The sequence below is a fragment of the Chrysochloris asiatica genome, unplaced genomic scaffold, assembly GCF_000296735.1.
Source record: "Chrysochloris asiatica unplaced genomic scaffold, ChrAsi1.0 scaffold00021, whole genome shotgun sequence".
Lineage (NCBI taxonomy): Eukaryota > Metazoa > Chordata > Mammalia > Afrosoricida > Chrysochloridae > Chrysochloris > Chrysochloris asiatica.
In genome coordinates, this window is record NW_006408539.1 from 8,833,031 (window position 1) to 8,840,066 (window position 7,036).

Sequence of the window (7,036 nt, forward strand, 5' to 3'; positions counted from 1 at the left end):
ATCAGGGGATGAATAGGGTAGAGATAGAGAATTCAAGAAAATAGTGATGACAATAAGGTGTCTGGTTTGAATAACCCGAGGAATGTAATGCAATTAGGGGAAAAGAAGGAAGATGGTGCTTTGTAGGGATGGAAGATATTGATTACCATTTTGAAGGAATGGAATTCATTCAACATCTCCAGATATTGATGATGAGTTGAGTAAAACTTATTTGAGTCTGAAATCTCAAGAATAAGATTCAGGATGGAGACCTCAGCTGAGTGGGACGTGAATACATGTGAGCACCTGGACATATAGTTTGGATTCCATCCTATATAAGTAAGGAGTCATTTCCCATTTGCTCTTCAGGTTTCTTCAACCTGGAGGACCTCACTGCTATTTGTGACATTCTGTCACTCCAGCTCACTCCCTCTTCAGTCACCATCTGGATGATTGCCACCAGACCTGAAACATTGTTTTTACTCAGACTTTTGTTCGTCCTTATCTTCTCTTCTTTATCACACAAAACTTAAAGCTTCCCGTTTCTTTTACCAATTGTTGATGGGTGTTGTGCAGTGTTCTACTTTAAAGGTGCTCCCCTACTGGGCCCAAGCTTCCACCCCTTTCCTGAAGTTGACAATGACATCTCTGAACAGCTGTTCCTGCCGTTCTGCCCCAGGTTCAAAAGAACAGTGACTCCTCCACCAAGTAGAAACATAGTGTGCCATTTCCTGGCCCTCTGTGCTTTGTCTCACACACCCACATTTGCATTCGTTCTCAGCTTGTTTCCACTCTGCCAGTTTTGTTTGCATGTCTGGCACCAGGGGTGCCTCCCAGGGCTTTTTGCAGCCCTCTTCTTTCACCCAGAAGGAAGGTGGACCACTCTGACTCCAACATGCTACTACTGCATGCCAACTGGCAGGTGGCCAGGGTGAAGGGAGGGCAGTGGCACTGTAGGCTCTCCTGGCAGGCAGGGAATCAGGGCACCAGATTGGCACCCACAGTTGCAGATTCAAACCGTCAACAACAGCCAGAATCCTGGATGCTGAACCCTCCTGTCATTCCCCACAATCTTGGAATCTTCTCAGAGTGGCTTGAATACTAATGTAAAGGGGATTTCTCAGAAGCCACACTCAGTCTAGAAACGAGAGAGCTGAGACGATGTCACATCCTCTTCTCAATTTGTGTAAATGTACTCACCCCCGAAACCATCCACAATCTTCTCAAAGATGGGGAGAAAGCAACTGCTGACATATACTAGCATCTGAGTCCTTCCTCTGGAAGTCTCTGGCTTCTGCAGTGCTGTTTCCAAAAAACTAGGGTGCTGGCTGCTATTACTTACGGCAGTTTTCTAAAGACCCCCTCCCACCTGGAGAGGATGCTAGTGCCTACAGATGCTGTCCATGGAATCTCAATAGTAGCATGGATGGAAAAGGCCAGTATTCCAACCTGGAACCTAAGCTTTCTCTCTCAAGGATTCGTTTCTCACCAGCACTAGCTTCCACTCTCAAACACTCACCATCTCTCTTCTTAAAAATAAGACTCCTCCCTTTTTGTACCTGACCTTGGCTCAACATTCACATAACCCCACCAGGTTTTCTGTTTCTCATCTAGCAGCTTCTATTTCTGCTCCAAGTAGCCAGACTTCCAGGTGCCCTAAGGTCAAGTTTGTGACCAAATGCTACAGCTCATTTACTTTAGGAAGTTTTCTGGATATTTCCTTTTAGCCTCCTCATGGCATAGTGACTTATGTAACTGTTTTTTATAGTCCTAGTCTTTGTAAACTCCCACCAAATGACTTTTTCCTGGTGGGTCTGGGAAGAGAAGGTGGAGGAAGGTGATGAATTATTATGTGATTCAATTGTGAGTGATTACTAACAGGGCTATAGTTGTGATTGGCCAGTTTTGTCATCCTGCCAAGCATAAAACGATCTATCTGAGAACAGGGCTGAGGGGTGGGGTGAGCAGTGCGTGCAATCTCACTACCATCAAGGAAGAAGCATCAGGAGTGGAGCGCATCGCAACTCTGAGATCCCTGCACATGGAACCTCCTTGGTCCAATAGACAGAACTGTGACACCAGAGAAGCTGCGGCAGCAGCACCAAGAGCCAGAGCATGAGACAGAGTGATGGACTACCTGAGCCACAGAGCAAATAAAGCAGAGTGCCTTTGGGCAGGAGGCTCATTTGAGGAGTAGGGTGCTTACAGGCATTAATTGGGGAGCTAGGTTTGCTGACCCACAGAGCTAAAGGGGAATGCCTTCAGTCTAAGGCTTATAGTGCAGTGCAGCGCCCTTTGCACATTCACCAGCAGCATTAAAAAAGTTTTGTGATACTGCCTAAGCAGGACAGAGGCCCTGCCAAGCGACTGAGTGTCAGAGAGAGTGCTCCCTGTGAGGGTCCCACTCCAGTGCTTATCCTACTGCCGTCCGGTACTGAAATGCCCCTTCTTGGCGTCCCTAAACCTTTCTCAGACCTTTGTAAATATTTCCTTAATTTAACTCTCCTCAAATATCCAGTGTGAATATGCCATCTATTTCCTGTCAGGTCCTTGATTGTTTGTTATTATGGGCCTTCAAGTCAGTTCTAAGTCATAGTAAAGGGTTTCTGTGTAGTGACTAGTGGGTTTGAACCACCAATCTGGTAGTTAGCAGTCCAGTTCTTACCCTATAGCACCACACAATAACTCCCCTGACTGTTATAGGACATTTTATACTGGAATAGAAGGTCTTTGCTAACTTGATTCAATTTAATTTAACAAATATTAGACTGATGCCTACTTTATATCAAGTCCTAGTCTGTACCATGAATATACAGTAGTGATTAAAACAGAAGAGTATCTGCATTCTAGTGGAAGGAGCTAAGCAATTTTAAAAATAGACAAATTATTGATGATGGTTGCAAAAGGTAGTGAATGTAACTAATGGCACTGAATTATACATGGAGGAAATGCTGCGATGGCAAATGGTTTGTTACATGGAGAGCTTCAAAAAGTTCATGGGAAAATGGAATTGAAAGATAATGGAATTTTCCCATGAACTTTTTGAAGCCCCTTGTATACACAGTACTTATCACAATAAAAACTAAGCAATTTATATAATATACAAAGGTGACAAGTGCTGTGGGGAGACAAGAATCAGGCAGAGGACATGTGAAGTGCAAGGGTGACCAAAGATGACTTCTATGAGAAGAAACATTTGAGCAGTGAGGACATAAAGAAGTACAATACATGGAACGTTGTCCTCAAAGAGTTTGCATTCAAGTTAGGAAGAAAAGGGAACCTGGAAAATGTTATATAATATAAGAAAACAATTGAAAAGACATCCAAAGTCAGTGAAGAGCTTTTTTATGCAGCAGGTTTGCCATCGGATGTTGGGGTTGGTGAACACCATCACAAAACTAAGCCAAAATTGGAAAGTAAAAGATTCATATCAACATTTTCAGCATTTGGCATGTAGATTTGAGCCAGTCTTCCACTACTGGTCACCAGATTTTCAAATGTGGCTGGATGGACAAAAGAACCATGGAAAATATTTGAGATGGAACCTGTTGAGAAGGGGAAGGGCTCCATCGAGTATGCCTGGGTCTTGGATAAACTGAAAGTTGAAGGTGACCATAGCATCACCATTGATATCTCCCTTTGAAAAATTGAGACCAGCAAATACGATATGACCATCACTGATGCCCCAGAATACAGAGCCCTGTCAAAAACATGGGTACAGGAACATCAAGGGCTGGTCTTAGTGTCCTGATTGTTGCTAATGGTGTTGGTGAATTTGAAGGTGATATCTCCAAGAATAGGCAGACTCGTGAACATGCGTTTCTGGCTTACACACTGGGTGTGAAACAGCTAATTGTTGGTGCTAATTAAATGGATTCCACTAAGCCACCCTACAACCTGAAGAGATATAAGGAAATTGTTAAGGAATTCAGTATCTGCATTAAGAAAATTGGCTACAGTCTTAGCACAGTAGCATTTATGCCAATTCCTGTTTGGAATGATGATAACCTGTTGGAGCTAAGTGCCAAGATGCCTTGGTTCAAGGGCTACAAGGTCACCCACATAGATGGCAACACCAATAGAACCACACTCTTTGAAACTCTGGATTAGGGCATACTGCCACTAAGTCATCCAACTGACAAGCACCTACTTCTTACTCTATAGGATGTCTAACAACTGGTGGTATTGTCCCCATAAGAAGAGCAGAGACTAATGGTCACCTTTACTCCAGTCACCATTACCAATGAAGTAAAGACTATTAAAATGCACCATGAGGTTCTGAGTGAAACTCTGCCTGGGGACATTGTAGGCTTCAATATAACGAATGTCTACATCAAAGATGTTCACCATGGCAGTGTGGTTGGCAACCCACCAATGGAAGCAGCTCACTTCACTGCTCAGGTGATCATCCTGAGCCAGCCAGGCAAAATACACACCTGTGCTAGATTGTCACTCAGCTCACATCGCTTGCAAGCTTGCTGAGCTCAAACAAAATGATCACAGTTCTGGTAAGAAGCTGGAAATGGACCCAAATCCTTGAAGTCTGGTGAAGCTGTCATTGTTGACATGGTTCATGGCAAGTCAACAGACCTTCTGTGACTATCGTCCTCTGAGTTGTTTTGCTGTTTGCAATATTAGACAGACAGTTGCTGTCATCAAGGTAGAGGACAAAACGGCTGCTAGAGCTGGCAAGTTCTGCTCAGAAAGCTTAGAAGGCTAAATGAATATTATCCTTAACGCCAACCACCCCAGTCTTCACCAGATATCAGTGGTGGAAGAATGGTCTTGGAACTTTTTGTCTCCATCGGCCATTTAAGTGTAATAGTTGTTGTTGTTGTTAAGTGCCGTCAAGTGGATTCTGACCCATAGCGACCCTGTACAGGGTTTCCAAGGAGCAGCTGGTGAGCTTGAACCACCAACCTTGCAGTTCAAATGGCTTTACAGTCTGGTGCATTAACCCACAGTCCACATCAGGAGTCCTATGTAATAGTAGGGTTGGTTCATGATAACAATGCATCATAAAACCTTCAGAAGGAAAGAAGTGTTTTGTGAACCAATTGCTTCTTTTCTGTGTGGCAGTTTTAAGTGATTAGTTTTTAAAATCAGTACTTTTTAAATGGAAACAACTTGACCAAAAATTTGTCACAGAATGTTGAGCCCCATTAAAACAAAGTTGCATAAGAAACCCATGTCTTCTTTTGGTCAACACTGACCCGGCTGAAATGATTTCAGGGTCAGCTAAAGCAGTTTAGGTTTTCACCTATGTCTGTCAGCTCAGGGGAGGAGCAGGAGTTTTAAGAACTTGGTGAAAAGTGAGGGCAGTGGGGTTGGTTGCAACAACTTAGTAGTTAGGGGGTAAAAAACAAAGACAGTCACTTGTACTGTTTCCATATAAGCTGCCTAATAAAGAAATCTAGTTTCTGTAATAACAGCCAAGTTGCATATAGAGTTTAGTTTTGTGTTGTAATACCCAGCGAGTTTGTTATGATTCCATCAAAATGTGCATTCTCACATTTACAAATGATGCAGTAAAGACGCTGAACTGGAAAAAAAATCTAAACAGATTTAGAAAAGTAATGAGGACGTACTGCTTCTAAGACATTACATTTAGGCTCTAGGAAAAATAAAAATAACAAATACTAGGGAAAAAAACCGTAAAGTAAATGAGTGATTTAAATGCCAGTGAAGAATATGGAGAAGAACTCCCATTGTCAAAGTCTGGTTCTCTTAGAGGCAGACTCTGAAATGGGGTTTAGTTTGTAGGATGTTTATTGGAAAAAAATTGGGGGGTGGACATCCATGGAAAGAATGAGAGGGAAGTAGGACTGGGAACAAGGAATAGTCACACTAAATGTAGGCTGATGGTCCCTCAGAGCTGTCTCATGCTGAACTGAAACAGGCCATCTTCATTAGGCACTAGATGTGAGAACTCCCCCAGAAGGCTAGCCAGCTCTCAGAAGCCAATCCCTGCAGGGGCTGAGAGCTGACGGCTGTTGTCGACAACACTGCCAGTAGCTGGGATAACAAGCCCTTCTTTGAAGGGTGATATAGACAGTACATCTCCACCACATTCCTATAGTAAAGACACTAGAAAATGAGGTTACTGAATTATTATCTGTATATATATAATTGAGGAATTGTGGTTACTAGAGATGTGTAAATGTAGATATCATGTTGTTGTTGTTAAGTGCTATCGAGTCAGTTTTGACTGATGGTGACCCTGTATAGGTTTTCCAAGAAGCAGTTGGTGGGTTTGAACTGATGACCTTGTGGTTCAAAGTTCATTGCTGATCATACAACTTATGATCCTGGGGAACCTTATAGAGTGGTTTGTTGGAGAGATGGTTTGTAGTCCCTTATAAAATGTGGTAAAATCCAAGACATATTTATCCAGGAACAAGCCCTGCATGATTAATCTCACTTCCTTGATAACATTATTAAACTAGTCCATTGGGGGATTTGATAGACAGTATGTCTAGATTTCAGAGAGATGAGGATGATGCTCTTGTCAGGTGGCATGCTAGATGACACGACTGCCATTCTAATCTGCTCTCGTGTCAGTGGGTTCATCAGCTGTAACACACAGACCTCCTTAGTCCTCACTCACAGTTGGCTGAACAGGCTTGACCAGGAAAACCAATCAACCTTCTTGCAGAATTTTTGAATTAACATGGTCAGTGACCAGCCAGATTGCTGCTGTTGTTTTTCTAGGAGTTAAAATAAAAAATAAAAATCCATCAACCAGTACTGGATCCTAGAACAATATGTTCATGTACACAGGGTGTCAATGTTAACACCATAGAAAGATTAGAGTGAAGGGTGCTAAAGTTAAAAGACTCACAGAATCAGACCACCTAGAGTAAGAAGAACAGAGATCTGAAGAGTTTGTATCAGATTGAGGGAGAAAAATGGAGAAAACAGATGAACAAAGAATTTCCAATTTGTTATATATAACAAATATATACAAACACATGTCATGGGGCCAAGGAGTATTTGTTACAATTGGATTAATACCCTGTTTTCTATTACTTGCAACCAAGTGATGCCTAAAATGAAT

At 42.4% G+C, this 7,036-nt stretch overlaps 1 pseudogene; it reads left to right on the plus strand.

Moving 5' to 3' along the window:
- The first annotated feature begins 243 nt into the window (after positions 1–243).
- Positions 244–4,703, plus strand: LOC102826451 (annotated as a pseudogene).
- The last annotated feature ends 2,333 nt before the right edge of the window (positions 4,704–7,036 follow it).